Source organism: Parasteatoda tepidariorum, chromosome 8 (genome assembly GCF_982258835.1).
Source record: "Parasteatoda tepidariorum strain Cologne lab strain chromosome 8, Ptep-v5.0, whole genome shotgun sequence".
Lineage (NCBI taxonomy): Eukaryota > Metazoa > Arthropoda > Arachnida > Araneae > Theridiidae > Parasteatoda > Parasteatoda tepidariorum.
The window spans coordinates 51,052,937-51,069,832 of record NC_141762.1 but is presented as its reverse complement, the minus strand read 5'-3'; the positions used below and the strand labels follow the sequence as shown (position 1 = coordinate 51,069,832).

The window sequence follows — 16,896 nt, the reverse complement described above, 5'->3', positions numbered from 1 at the left end:
TAACTTTCCGACAAATCTTTTAAGCAGTTGATTTTTAAAAATTTATTTGAAATGAACCGGAATTTATTATTCTTCATATTATTTGACCGAAATATTACTTAAAAACAAGCAATAAATGGTTAATTAGTTGAAAAGCAGATCGTTTGGGATGTGTGCAATTTTCTTTTAATTTATTGTACATGTATTTTCAAATGCAAGTAATATCTTTTTGACAGACTTTTTGAATAGATTTTTTTTCCATCAAAATTATGTGAAACTAAACAGAATTGGTAAATAAATGTTTTATTTGACCGAAGTATTCCTTAAAAAAGAAGCAATAGATGGCTCATTAACTAAAAGGCAGGTCTTTTATTTTTTTAATATATTTATTGTTAAGTATTTTCACACAGTGATAAAAATAAATATCCTGGCGAATGTTTTGTAATCCTCTTAAAGTTGAAGGAATATAAATTCATGAATTCAGTAGAGGTAAACCAACGAATGATGAATAAAACATCTTTCATAACTATACAAAGACAGATTCTTACATTGCAGTGAATGCCAATGAAGTTTCTAAGCTCATGATCTTGGAGTTAATGGTAATCGCAACGCACCGGTAAGTCGCTTAGAAATACGTCGTCATTTTATTTGTTTTTTATTCTGTTGATTTCTATAACACGCTTTGTACTAAACTGTTTTGTGTATCTGAATTCAAAACCATTTATATATTATGTTTTAGGTTTTATTTTACATCAAATATGTGTAAATTTATTTAATTTTAAGTGAGTTAAGCTTATTTATATTTATTTATAATAAAATAAAAATAATTTTACAAGTTAATAATATAGCGATTTAAGTTGAAAAGTGTGTTTAGATTACGATTATGTTGTCATTTTGTGTTTGAAGAGCAGCTAGAGGTAAAAGTTTGTTTTAGTATGCTCAGTTTCAAAATAAATAAATGCACCTTAATAAGTTCTGATCTAATCATCAAATTTTCACATGCTTTGACTCAATATTAACTCGTTCATATCTCATAGTAGTCCATATAATTTATAATATAACTTATAATAGACTCAATCTTAACTTATAATGTAACTTATAATGGACTCAATCTTAGCTTATAATAGTTTAAGGGATCTTAGCTTATAATAGTTTTAGATCATCAAAGTATGGGAACTGCAATCTGGTAAATATGGTCCCGATAACTTAGTCTCCATAGCGATCGAAGGTTACAGTTAGTTTATTTTATATCAGTTTCCCTTATAACGAATTTCGCTGTCTCAAAGAAGTTCTATTTTTTATTGTGAAGCTTAGTATATCGTAGAAAGTTTCGGCTATTAGTAAGTAAAAAAAAATTGCATGGAATTCTCGTGTTGGATAAGCAAGTTTTATAATTGTGCGCAAAATATTTTCTTCATCAATATCGGAGTAGAGAAAATTTGTACGCGCAGCATTTGAAATTAACATTTAAAGTTCAAAGGTGCTACCACTTTTTTGTTTAAAAGTATTAAAACTCCATTTTCGAGGTTGCGACTACTTTTACATTTTGAGAATCAAGAATCAAAAATTCATCAAAAATTTTAAAACATTAACATTAGTTATTCAGAGTTTTTGCGTCTTGTATTGAAATTTAACATATTTTTGGAAACTTAAATCAATAAATTAAAGGGCAGTCTTTAGAACCATTAAGACAGAAACCTCGTACGTAGAAATCTGATCAATAGTTATTAAGGAGTTCGCTTTTTTTTTGCATATTATTTATAAAAATGTAAAACTCTAAATAAAAATGTATTTTGAAGTTTTGCATGCTCATTTTTTAGAAAGAACAAAACTGTTGAAATTATCAGCAAATTAGGAGATTAAGGTTTTTCAAATTAGTCTGACTCGCGGTAAATTGTTAGTGATATTTGCTATAAGCAGAATTTTTTTAATTTACTTATGACATATGCCATTTACTGAAGTCAAGCAAGTTGTTATTATCAATGTTTGGAACGATTTGCAATCATATTGTTATGTTGTACATCGCGTACCCAAGACATTGAAATCAAAATTTAAATTTTGAGACAAACCATTAATAATCATTATTATTAAATAAAGCTTTATCATCTTTTTTAACTTACGGACTTTATAAATTATTACTCTAGCTTCTAAAGCTAGGGTACAACCTGTTTTCCGTGTCTAATCTGAAACTGAAAGTGCCAATATAATGACCGTAGAAGAGGAACTGAAAAAGCAACTGGTATTCCAAGGTAGTCCCAAATATTTTCTATCGTATTCAGGTTTAAATACATAACTAGGTGACCTCTTTTGGTTCTTGGAGCTCTCTGGCAAATATCTTCGCACTCCAAAATATCTCCTGCAGGAAGTCCAAGTACCGCATGCTATCGTGAAATAGACGAAACGAAAGTAAAATTAATTGAATGACTTAAATGCAAACACAGAGCTCAGTTCACAAACTGGCAACAGTGCCTCGTTGAAAGACATAGGAGTGTTCATCGTTCAACTACCCAATATGATACCTTTTCAAACAATCCAACTTTCGCTTCCATAGAGACTAATTTTTGTACATTGGAGGGTCGGTCTTTTCTCCCTGGTGAAATTTTTCGCGTAGAACAAACCAGGTATCCTTTATCTAAGCTGTATTGTACGAGAAATCAACCATTATGGAATTGATACTTTATTATTTCGGACAGCAATATGACCTTCGTGTCTATCAAAGAGGCATTGCTCCTGGTTTAAATGTAGAGCTATGTTCTTGGAGCTATGCTTTTGCTCATTTTTAGAGATTCATTGGCTCTAATTTCATTTTAAATGAACAGCAGCACGTGGCCATGTGGACCTCATCTCTTGATGAGTGTTTTCTGAAAAGTGAAGATATTCATTGAAAGGATTGTCTACTCAGATCTTCAGACATGAGTCTGATAGAGAATGTTTGGGATTACCTTAGAGAAGTAGTCGATTCAAACCCTTCTCTACGATCATCAAATGAGCTGCAACAAGGATTGCTCAATGTCTGGTCTTTGCTCTCCATCTCATTACTCTATAACTTAATTAGAAGAATTGATGTTGTTGTCACCAAAATATACTGTTAGGGGGACCCGGTTCTTATCGGTTCCAGTTTTGTAATGTTTAAAAGAACATTTTTCACATGAAACTGTAGTATTCTCTTTATGATGAGATGGCATATTTTAGACAAGTTCACCTTTTATTTTATTTTTGAATCCCGTTTGTGCTAGGTTGTGGTGTGAGGCAATCGAAAAAAAACTTTTTTATTCAGCAGTTTATCTAAATTTTTTATTTCAGTGCACCTCATTTAGTTCTTTTATTGTTTTCACAATTTGTGAGAAATAACATTAGATCTTAACAACTGCAATTCTCGAATATAACTCTAATATTACTATGATCATGTTTGGTGAACTAATATTATTTATGATAAGACAAACTTCTATTTTTAAAAATGCTGCAAATTATCTAACTGAATTGGTACTTACAACACAATTTCAATATTATTTCGTTATGTTCTGCCTTTTAAGTTGGATTTACATTATTGTATTTACCATAAACCGATTTAAAATTTTAGTTGTCCATACGAAAAGTGTTAATTTGAACAAATATAAATTTATAAATAAAAAATAGCACCAGAACTTACATAAAATTTATTTTAGTACATACTAGCAAGGAAAAAATTTAAATCTTTTGAAAAAATTGCCCTAAAATGTTTTTTGTAATTTATATGAAAGAGGCAAATAAAAATCTATTTTAGGGTACTGGATTTACTTTTGAGATTCAGCGACAGCGTAAATCCTGTTATAGGATAAAGAATTTTTTAAAATTGGATTTAGTTTTGATGTGACATCTTCATGGAAATAAGTGCTAGAGTTTTCGAAAACTAAGAAACGGAAACTGGATTTACTCGGACCGTGAAGAATAGTAACGGAATAATAGTCTCAACCATTTTGTGCGAAAATTGATAGGAACATGAGAATTATTCCAGGGGTATTTTTTCTTCTCTTTGCTTTGGTGCAGGACTTTCAGGATTACAATTCAAAAAGTGTTTTAAATAAAAAAAAAAACTCGGTGAGTTATTTATATTAGAAAGAAAATTTTTTTTGTTGACTGGTTTCAGATTTTAGTATGGGTTTCGTTTAAAATAGTATCGTAAGCCCTTGCAAGCCTTTAATTTTTTTTAACAACGCTTTACAGACAGTATAATTTTTTCAATTATTCTGTTAGTTTTAGTCATCCACTGTTAGTATTCTCATTCTAATATTATGGTCAAATGACCGGCAGCAGTCAGCCCATCCAATTAATCGTAAAGTTTACGGTAAAGAACATTTCTTCATTTTATGGTTTAGAAACCCTTTACATTTAGTATGGATAAAAAGCTATGAATACAACATTATGCGATTTTTCAACTATTTACAACTAGCAAATCGTAAAAAAGAAATTTAACTGAACATTGGAGATAGTTCAGCAGCTTTATAGAGCTGATCTTTGTGCAAGAAGGAGAGTATCGTACGCTTAAAGTCCCGGGTCACAAATTAAGAAGTACAGGACACTGGGAACTGTTCACGTGTGGAAGAGAATGGAGGAAATATTGTGGTGTCAATGCTCTACATCGAACCCTTATTCTTCAGGTCATGAGATTGTCAGATTAGCCCTCTCAGCTACACTGGTGGTCAAAATTAAGAGATGGAAGACATTTTCCCAAATATCCCAAAAATTACTGAATATAAATAAATTAAATTTGGTATGGATATAGCTTATTCCATGATAATATAGTATGCAAAACAAAAATGAAAGTGCCATTCACTGGCAAGACCTATTGCCAGTAAATCCAATGTAGTCTGAACTTAAGGATAAAAGATGACAATAAAAGTGAGGCTTGTACAGTGTGTGTTGCCTCTAGTATGGTGTATGGTACCCCTGACAGACAGACATCATGCACAACGAGTATGCATGCTGTTAATAAGGGAGTTAAGGAGGACTTGTGGAAGACCCTCCCATTCTTCCACCAGAGCAATTTTTAACTCCAGAATGGTTCCGGGGGGAGGTTGGCGCATCGCAATAGCTCTTATAAGAGCATCCCAAGCATGTTCAATAGGATTCAGGTCAGTGGATTTGGCTGGCCAATCCATTCGTTGAATATCCTCGCTTTCCAGATACTCATCAACCATGAGAGCCCTATGTGGTCGCGCATTGTCGTCCATAAAAATGAACTCAGGGCCAACAGCGCCCCTGAAAAGACGCACGTAGGGCTCTAGGACCTCCTGCCTGTAACTCTGGGCATTCACGGAACCAGACGTACGGTTCTTTTCACTTAATTTATAATTTACAAATAAAAAACACAAACAAATATCCTTTGAGAGATAGAAACTACGTAAGTTATTGATAAAATGCAAAACTTTAAAGTTAATTTGATGAAAATTGAATTAAATACTCCACTAAAAAAAACGAAAATGGATTTTTTGTTGAAGATTTTTTAAAGCAATTTTCAACTTAAACTTTTTCCCGATTATTTCTTTATGCATGTGTTGAAAATTGTTTCAATTTGCAAGTTTCATTTTAAAATTATGCCATTTTTAATTATGGATATTGTTTCTCTATTAATTCAGCAATTTAAATTGCATGCTATGTTCAAACAAATTTCGTAAAAAAATAATCATGTTCTTTTTTAATGAGCCATCGTCTGTAATATTTTTAAAAATTGAAAGTCATTTTTATCGAAAATCAACTGTTGATTGCTTGAATAACAATAGCAAGTTTTGCTTTTTACTTTCATCCCTTTTTATCATTTCTATTTTTACTTGATAGTTTTCATATCGCACCATAATAGACTATATTTTAGTCTACAAAAATTTCGAGTTTTTTGGTACATTTCAGCGATCAAGTTAAGTTCTCAAAGGAATTTAGTTTGGATATTTTCTTTTCATAAATAAAATTTCGGTTATGACTAGATTCAGAAAACAATGGTTCTTGAATAATTTTGTTTAACTTTCTGATTTAACGTTTTATTTTGGTTGTCCACACTGATTTACAAATTATTGTGTGTTTTTTTTTCTTTACCTCCAGATAAACCTTTTTGGTTAGGACGCAGACAAAAAGAATAAACAACTCAAATAAGAATAAATATGACTTCTATTATGATGGCACTAAGTAAAACAACTTTTGTTCTAAATACCATAGAGAGAAAAGAACTACATTTATAACAGATAGCGCAGACATCTCGAAAGATTCTAAATTTAATAAGCGTGCAATTTATTACTTTATGACTATTAATACTCCTTTATTCAGAAAAGTGACTAAGATTTCCTTGATTGTTTTTGACATGAAATTGTAAAAACTTAGAAAGGATATTTTTTACCAGTAAAATACTTTTTTGCCATTGCTCAACGATATTTATCATCTTTTCCTAGTATAATTTAATGTTATTATTAAGTTTCAGATTTTGATTATTTTATTTCAACTGTATTGCTTTGAAGTGTTGTTTTATCGCTTTAATACAAGATAGACTTATTCAGAAGGTTAGCAAATATTTATTCACCGTTGCTGTTCTATTTTTCATCTCTGGCTGTTACCATCCAACATATAATAAATAATTTATAATCATCTAACTTAATCGATTCATTATCGATTAAGAATACTACGGGGTATCCCCCCAGTGTCAGAGAATTATACTCTGAAACGACATAATATTTTACATAAAATTTTGAATATAATTTGCCGGGAGAATGGACACGTCGGATCCAGTATCGACCAGAAATGATAAGTTTGTTGTTCGGTCTCGAATGAACAGGCGACGCGATGTTTGTGGCAAAGAACATGTCGCGTTTATTCTTCGCCAACTCCGTTTTCCCGAAACTTACATGGCATAACGCATTTTCCTGGTTTACATTTGTTTCCAAAATTGCGATGGTACCAGCAAACAGATTAATCTCGTTTTTTAACACTATTACTTCTGTTCCTGCGATAAGGAGAACGAAAGCGAGAAATTTTAAGTTTGTCAATTCTTTCATTTAATTTTTTTATTTGGCGAAGTAATTTCTCTTCCATTGAATTTGAATCGTTTTCAGTTATAGAGTGGGTTTCCATGGGAACTGGCGTGACTTCTAATATCTTATCGGAAATGTCGGCTGCTTTTTATAAAGTTAAATCTGAAACAGCTGCTAAAATCGTTTGTACTGATGTTGGCAAACGCTGCAAAAATAATTCTAACATAAGCTTTTCAGGGACTTTTAATGTTTCTGCACGACGTTTCATAATCCTTAATAGTTCGGAAGGCTTCCTGTTACCCAGTTCTTCACCAGACAAAAGTTGGCGAATTTCTTGTTGCGATGACTCGCCTGATCTAACAATTAATTCTGTTTTTAAATTATTGTAAGGATCTGTAGCATCAGGATAGCATCAGGAAATATCTCGTACAATCGATGCAATCTCTGGCGGTAATTGAGAAACAATGTAATTATATTTGGTTATAGATTATGTTATAGGTTTGGGAGATGCCAATCTAAACGTGCTTTCACACATAATAAACCAAAGAGCAGGATCTGATCTGTTATATAGTGGTATTTGTACAGCACTTACCTCAGACATGGCGAAAGAAGTCTGAATGGCGTCACCAGATTTTTTTCTTTTCTCAAACTGAGATCAGAATCAAACTAAACAAAATTCTTGATGGGTATAATTAATATCAATTCAAATCGTCCGCATAGTCACCATTGAAGTGTTGTTTTATCGCTTTAATACAAGATAGACTTATTCAGAAGGTTAGCAAATATTTATTCACCGTTGCTGTTCTATTTTTCATCTCTGGCTGTTGCCATCCAACATATAATAAATAATTTATAATCATCTTACTTAATCGATTCATTATCGATTAAGAATACTACAGCTTAAAACAGAGGTCGCCAAACTTTTTTGATCATCGACCCCTATATAATTTTTCGAAATCTCCATCGACCCCCATAAAAGTAATTTTCTGTTAATTAAAATAAAACTCTATTAGATACTGTGTTTGTACATTTATTTTATGATTTTAAACATTTATTAAAGTAATAGTACATTGTGTAACAAGAGTTTTATGAAAAATAAATTAATGTTGAAGTTTAAATACCTTAATATTTATTAAATAATAAGTAATTATAAATAAGTAGAAATAATAAGTAAAGTAACTACAGATTTATTGCTTCTTAATTAATGGGATGGGTGTGCCTGGTGTTTTTTTTTGCAAGGTTCGCTATATTGGGTTAAAAATTGGTCAATTTTAATCCCCTCAAATCTCCACAATTAATTTATTTCTGTACTTAGTTAATATTGAATTTACGTGACTGAAACCGACTTTGACCATACCAGAACTTGGAAATGCTAGCATAAAAGGCTGAGCTATTTCTCAAAGTTTGACATATTTTTGCATTATATTTATGGGTCATTCTCACAAAAACAGCCATTTTCATGTCCCCAATATATTTTATGTTTGTTTTGCAACTTACGAAAAAAAAATTTCAGGGAAAATGTCCTTCAGAATGCAGGCTAACAAAAGAATAAAAAAAAATTATCAATTTTTATTTATTATTTATTTTAGGTAATTAAAATATACCAATATGTCATTCCCTCACTTGTCCCCATTCTTGATTTAAAAAAAGAAAAAATTGTTTCTGAAATAAAAATAAAAAAAATTACAAATTCGTCTTTTTTATTTCAGACTATTGAAATATAGAATTCAGAAAATAAATTTTAAATTTAATTTCTGATAAAAATATTAACTTAGCACTATTTTAAACTTTGTCCCCAATGTTTCGCGTCATTCCCTCACAACAATGTTTTTATCACCTGCACTCTTCTTAGAATAAAAATATTTTAATAAAAACTTTAGCAGTTAACAACTGGCATCATAGAACAAAATTGTATTATGTTTCCATCTTCAACTTAAAGAAGCTTTGCTGTGGAATAAATTTGAATAAATCAAACCAGGTAAAATTTTTTACATTTGTCATTCCCTCATATCGTTTTTTAAAGTAAAATAAAATACAACTTCATCGAGAAAGTGGATAATTATATGTTGCTTTCTTGTATGAATATAATGGTATGTGATTGATTTCAGAAACTAATTAGGCCTAACTGTTATTTTAAAATTTTATTAAATTCGTCATTCCCTCACTGGTGTATAAAGTGAGGGAGTGATGCTGAAAAAAGGGAAAGATGCAATATGAGTATATTATAAATTTTTTTTTGTTCAATCGTGCCAGCCAATTTTATTTCCCAAACCTTTAAAAACTATTAAGTATATAAAACTAAATTATAATAAATGTTAGATATACTTAGTATGTTATCATTTTCAAACTTGAGGTAGCTGTAACTTAGAGAAAAACATGTATTAAAATAAAAGATCATTCCTTCACTTTTCAAACAGTGAAATTAATTAATTTATTTAAATATTGAGTATAATTAATAGGATATATACTTTCTTTATAATGCCATTACATATTTCTATTAATATGGAAAATTTCAGAGCTTTTTATTCACTTTATTTTTTTGGGATTTTATGAACTGAAAAATGACAGTTTTCGTGAGAATGACCCTTATATTTGTTCAAAATTTGTCTATTGTTAAATTTTTAAAAAACGTCTATGCTTCAAGATCCTAAAATAATTCAGCAAACTCATCTTGCAGGTCAATTTGTCATATTTTCAATTTGTGCAGAAAATGGCACAATGATCCTATCAGGGATGTCAGTGTTTTCCAAATCAACAAAGCGCAGTTTAAAATCATCGCTCAATTTTTGAAGATGACTTGTATATATTTCCAAGTCTTCTTCTTTTATTTCTAACTGTCGCAGATTTGAAAAATATTGATAATCCTTACGTAGCAATGAAGATCTAATTAAATTTAATTTTACTTGGAAGCCTAACAGTATTGTTCGAACTTCTATAACTGTTACATCTTTTCCTTTCAGCTTTGTTTGGACATCATTAAATTTTCCAAATAAGTCCGATAACTAAAAAATACGGTTCTTATTGTTTTGGAGTTCATCACTCAGAACAGGGTTTATTTCCCTGAGAAATTCGGTTGTGGAGTCAAATAACTCTACGAGCCTTTGCGAGCATACACCTCTAGACCACCATCTAATTTCGGTGTGCAGAAGTAATTGGTTAAATAACTCGTTGTTTTCCTCACAAAGTTTGGAAAATTATCTTGATTTAAGAGGTTGGGCTTTAATTTGATTGATACACTTAATACAAAACTGTAAAGCTTTATGTAACTCTGGACTCAAATATTTTGCTACTAAGTTGTTTCTATGCAACACACCATGAATAGTACGTATACCAGGCACTTTTTCTTTGAGAAATGTAGCAAAACCTCGGTAACGCCCTACCATAGCAGGTGCCCCATCTGTGATACCGCTATTATATTTTCAAGTGGAATATCATAATATATTTAAATATTCTTGAAAACTAAAAATTGTCTCTCCTTTTCCATCAGTTTCAAGATATTTACCAAATAAAAATTCATCATTGACTAGTCCTTTCATTTTACTGAAATATCTAAAGTGCACCATAAGAATAGTAGAAAAGCCAAAAACAGATTCATCAAGTTGAATAGAGAACTTGCAATTTTTTTAGCTCTGAAACTACCGTATTTTCAACTTCTTCAGTCATTTCGTCAATACGCCGTTTTACAGAATTTTCACTTAAAGTCAATGATTTTAAAACATTAACGAAGTCCTTTTTTTATTACATTCTCAATGATGTCTTTAATTGCAGACATAGCAATTTTTTCAGCGATTGCGTGTGGTTTTCCCCCTCTTTACTATATTAAGCGAAATCTTGTACGAAGCTATTGATCCTCCTTCAGTTTCAACTTCAGTAGACTGCTTCATAAAACTTCTTATAGTTGGTTGACATGTGAATTTTTCTTTAAGTTTTTTGAAAAATTCAAGTTCTTTATTTATTTTTTTATCTGAGTGAACCCTATGAAGATGATCTTTCAATTTTGATGATTTCATGTAGTCAATTCCAAAAGTTTTTTCGCATAGAAGACACATAGGAATCGTTTAATTTGTTTGTTATAAATGATGTCTGATATTAAGTCAATTCTAAAAAAATTAACACATTATACCAACTCAATTGGGTATGTATGATTTGCGTATTAAGAACTGTTTTTTCTTCGACCCCCAATCGATCCTTCCGATTCGGAACGACCCCCATTCAAGCCCTGGCTCGGATCGATATATAGACCCCTGGGGGTCTATATAGACCACTTTGGCGACCTCTGGCTTAAAACTAAATAGTGTTTTTCATAATAAAATAATCCTATGATATTACCGTAGGCAGCAAAATTTTTATTATAAATATATTTAAAACTATATCTAACTTTTTAATCATTTTGCAATTATTAAATAGTAAATAATTTATATTTATTTTCATAATAAGATTTTTGCAAAATCTGTTTAGTAATTAACGTATGAATTTAAAATAATTACTAAAAAATGTAAAAAACTTTATTTATTTTTTTAAAACATTATGACTATTTGCTTTGAAGATAAAATAATTGGTTCTTGGTAAAATCACGTCGACCATTTTTTTTGTTGACATGTGAATTGGCCAAACATATTTCTAAAAAATTGGGCCAAACATATTTCGCCAACAGTGGATGCCAAATAAGCTTCTATTCTTTCAAGGTTTTTCATTGGAATACCTTTTTTTTTAAAAACTTTAAAAATATAATGAATCGAAACTACTTTTATGTTTACGAAACTACTTATCGAATATGAAACAACTGAGTGTCAATTTGACAGAATTTGTATCAACTGTCCTGTTGTATAGGATCTTACACAAGTTCAAAATTTATATTTATATTTTAAATTTTACTCGAAATTAAAATACAGTGATTACAAAAATGTCTTAATATTTAAAAAAATTTTTCGTTTTCACAAAACAATGAAATAGAGATTAATCGGTTCCAAAATTTATCCAGATCCAGGAACGGGGTGCAAAGTAAAATTTGTATTTATTACCCAGCGACATTTGTTCGAAACAATCTAAAATTTTTCATAAGTTTCTGCAGAACAACTGTATAAGATACAATTCAAAAAAATTCATTGTTCTTCTATATAAAAAAAAACATAACTTTTTATTTTTTTATTTTACTAAGATAAATTTAAAGAAAAATTTCTAACAGAAATTTGGGTTGAATATTCGGATGGATTTATGTAAAATTTTGCTTCGGAAGGAAAATATCAGCTGGAAGTGCACTAAATAACTAATTAAATTTTTAATAGCATTTATTAGCGTAGCTTCTGTTAAACGTGTAAATTTAAAAATATTTGAACTGTTTACTATGATGTTTGAAAAAGGTTTTAACTATCACAGTTTAGTTTTTAATCATCCAATAACTGTAAACGTAATTTATATGCAATGTGTGTAGCCCTAAAAATAATCATTGGTCAACAAAAAAAGTGGCGACTTAAAATAAACAAACAAACAGTTACTTTTCCTAATCTTTTCAAATTTATTTTTTCGAAAATCGTTTCATGATAAAAGTTTAGGAATGCAGAAAAACTCCGGAATGCAGAAATTTGCAAGAAAGAAGGAAATCTGGAAGAAAGAAAGTGCCCAATCTGTCCATTCAAAAATTTGATTCTTCAAAATCTTTCAATTTGTGATGGAAAGATTCATGTGGAAAGAGAGTTCCTTAACAACTCCAATTTCTTAAAGTTGTAATGTATTTTGCCTCCCCAAATATTCTTAAATCAAACCATTTAATGGCAAAATTTTTACTAAATTTCGTCACATATTAATACTATTTTATTGTTAATTAACTTTAGCCGTCAATCATTTCTAATATGAGTTTTTTCGAAAAATATGATTTAATAGAAGCAAATAAAAGTTTGCAAAAAGAGGCTGTGGTATGAAAAGGACCTATGGATATCGGTCATAGACTAACTGGGCTTTAGGAAAAAGTGGCTACTAAGTTATTTTATTCTACCGGCTACTCGCTACTGACTGAAAATTTAAATTTTCAGTTCAGCGCAATGATAGATTTATCTTAGTAAAATCTCTTAAGCTTTTCATTACTCGGTGAGAAACTTTATCTCTTAACCAATGAGGAACAGAAGATTAATATAACGATTTTGCTGTCCCTAATGTTACGATTCACTCTCCGTATCCTAGTAATTTAGAACTCCCAAAAAATAAAGTCGCTCCTACTTCAAGTAACAAACAAGGAAAAAGTTTACTTTCATGTGGAACTTTTACTGTGAAACATTACAAGGAAAAATGTCTTCCAATTTCCCGGTGAAAAGAGAACGTTAACCAGATTTATTAAAAATTGAATTTATTGGGCTAAAACGAATAAGGAAATTGCTTTCTAGTAAAAATTTAGTTCAAAGTTACAACAAATGCTCCTTTTCAATATATTAAACACATAGAAACTAATATAAGAAATATAATAATATAGTTTTAAAGGAATTTTTGCTCACTTATATAGAACTAAAAAATTTTTTATGTGAAGAAAAAAATTTTTTTTTTCAAAAAGTTTATTTATCAATTTTTTATGAAAACAATAGTCTCGGTTTAAAAGTATTATTTTATTTAGTAAGAATTAGAGTATGTCGTATAATTATTACTAATGTAATAATTGAAGTAGTTTTGAACAGTTTGTTATAAGATTAAATAGATTTTTTTTTATTTATATATATGGAATTTGTTCTACCTTCCATTATTTTACCTAATAAAAATTATATAGAATTATTTATTAGATAAAATAAGGAAATAATTTTCCACTATCCCATAAATTGAATAATGAATTATGAGGTTGTCAAATACTGAATAGAAATAAAATATCCTAAAAATGGTTCACTTCTTATACCAGTTGTAGCCAAAAGAATAAAAAATCAAGTCGGAAGAAGTTAAATTGACTCTTTTATGTTTTACGCGTAGTAAATACGGTTAAATAATAAAATTCAATCTGCAAGAAAATTAAATTTTAAATTAAATATGCAAGTTTAAAAATTCGAGTTATAAAGATTTAATTGGAAAAACAATTCCATTAAAATGAATACAAACTGCGAAAGGAAGATGGAAAGAAAGGCTGTCTGACATCAATCATAGCACGTCATACGAGAGATAAAAGAAAGGCCAAAAGTTGTAGGCGGCAAGGAACGAATAAAAGAATTCGGGATAGTAGTTAAGATAAATATTAACATAGAGTACCCTAATTTAGTTCTTTTATTTAATAAAAAAAAATATTGCGTGGAGTCCCTCCGCGTGGAAGAAGTGAAACTTCGTAATGTGGAAATGAAAATAGGAAGGGGTAGAAATTGATTTTTAGTGAAATCATATTGTTTCTTTAAGACGCACTTTATTAACAATGCTTGCAATTCTCAATTGATCGCATCTTTTAATTGTCATTTTCGAGTGGAGAAATATCCAAATCTATACCTTTTACAATGGGATTATGATAAAAGTAAGAAACGAAATGTTTGAGTTCTATTTTTTCAATATTTCTTGCAAAAACAGCATCAATGATAGTTAACCCTTTGGTTGTTGGATCATTCCTACCATTTATCATTTCCAATCCAAATTTGTCTTTAGGAAAGATTAATAATGTTTCAGCTTCAGGTAACGAGAAATTCACATTAAAATCTTCTGCAAGGATCACAGGCCGCTCACAATAATCAATTTCTTCACCAGTAACGTTTGCAAGAGCTTGTGAACCTGCAGTGGATAGTGGCAATAAAGATTTTGCAATAAATAATTTAATATCCCTCATGGCTGTATTTGGTGAAATATAAATGGCAATTAGAAAAGAGAAAACCTAACAATCAATTGATATTCACGAAAGACGTACCTTGACATAACCTTAAATCCGTCGCATTGTCCGTGGTATTGTTTTCACTCATTTTTTACAATTGTTATCCACTAAGTTTGAAAATAAAATATACTACCCTATTAAATTATATGTGTATCAAATCAAACTAAAATATTTATAGAAAAACAATTCGCGATCGCAACGAACTATAGGGGGCGTTGTTGTATGAGACGCATACCTGTGATTTCTATATACTAGCCCTTGATTCCCACATTGGATCTGAATGAGTCTGGATCATTCCATTTATTTCAAAGGTGGGGAAAGTAGAATTTACTGCGCTTGCGTCGGAATTTACTTTCATACGTAGTATTTTCAATAATATGTATGGCAAGTATTGTTTGACTTAAAATAGGGGAGCGGTATTTTTCGTAGTATTTTTTTAAAGTGTTGCACTTATGCTTTTTTTTAAATCAATTTTTATATCTGTTACCGACAAAGTATGATATCCGGCATTATATATAATGCCTAAAACTTGCCGGCAAAGTATGAAATGATTTATATTTCACACATTGCCTAGGCATTATATATAATGTCAGACGTTATTTAGGCAAAGTATGAAATAAACGTCCTGATGAGGTTATTATGGGAAAGATGTGCATGTTACTGTGAATGACAGAAATCGGTGGTTGTTGACTTTCACCGGTGAATGTTGACAATCACATAGTCGCTTTGGTGAATGTCCGAAATATTTATTACATCCGATTTGATATTAATTTATTCGTGGATATAATTACATTCATTCGATATTTTAATACTTACTGATGATAGATTAGAAGAAACATCAGCGTAGGGTATACCGGGCAAATGTATACCGGGCAGTGGCCACTGACCTTAAAAAAACATCAGTGTAGGGTATACCGGGCAGCGGCCCTTGACCTTAAAAAAAACATCAGTGTATAGGGTATACCGGGCAAATGTATACCGGGCAGTGGCCCTTGACCTTAAAAAAAACATCAGTGTAGGGTATACCGGGCAAATGTATACCGGGCAGGGCAATTCTATACTATGATTAATCTTTCTAGATTTTACTTAGATTTTCTTACCTCAACTTCATAAAAATACATAAAGAGATATAAAAAAAATATTTCAGACACTATATGAAATCAGTTACGATTTAAAAAAATGTAATCAGAGTGTAAAAAATATTATCTTAAAAAACATCCGATTAATTTAAAACTTATTAGAAATGTATAAGTTAATGTATATATAAATCCAAATTGGTAAATGGCGCCATAATTCTAATTTTAAAAATCTGCTTGCAGAAAGAATAGGAGCTTATGTGTTTTCAAAGAAAATATTGCAATCGGATTCACTGTATAGTTCCTGCACCGAAATGATGCGCAGTAAATTCTACTTTCCCCACCTTCGAAATAAATGGAATGATCCAGTTTCATTCAATCCAATGTGAGAATTAAGGGCTACTTTTCTATATGAACCGTCATCTTGGCCAAGACCGTTATTCAGTTACTCTGGAGACGTCTTTAATGTAGCGTGTAGCATTGTAACGTTCCTTCTTTAATGTGGCTTATTAAATTTAAAAAAGAAAAATGTTTGATATCCTTTCTTATACAACAGAAAACAAGATGGTATCTCTTTTTTTTTTTTAAAGAAGGAGCATCCAAAACACATCTGAAAAATATTTGTAAATGAACAGAAAAAAATATGTATCTTCTTATTAGAGTTAAAACCTAATGCCTGAGAAATAGTTTTACTAAATTTAATGATATAATCTGAAAGGCCTATTTAAACTTTACATTCCATAGTTTTAAGAATCATATTACTTCAAACATTAAAATAAGCAAAAAGTATACATAAGCTTCATAATTTTATGTAATTTAATTTTGTAAATAAAGTTTTTTGACAAGTAATTATATCAAAAAATTTTAAGTTTTAATAAAAATCATTATTTAGAAACTGAAAAACGTAAACTAAAGAATGCTTACGATACAAAACAGAAAAAAAAAACAATTCTAAGAATTCCTTATATTAAAATTAACAACTTTAATGTTTTTTTTTTGGTTCATAATCAGACGTAGAAAACCATTCTAT

The 16,896-nt window shown here is 30.0% G+C and overlaps 1 protein-coding gene across 2 annotated transcripts in view; it reads left to right on the top strand.

The window, feature by feature from the left end:
• Positions 1-461: 461 nt before the first annotated feature.
• The window catches only part of LOC147806146 (N-acetylglucosamine transporter UNC93A-like), a 51,633-nt gene continuing 35,198 nt past the window's right edge, over positions 462-16,896 (top strand). For both annotated transcript variants that reach the window (XM_087150296.1, XM_087150295.1), the window contains exon 1: positions 462-595. The gene's annotated coding sequence lies outside the window, so the exon portion shown is untranslated. The remainder of the gene's footprint in view (positions 596-16,896) is intronic.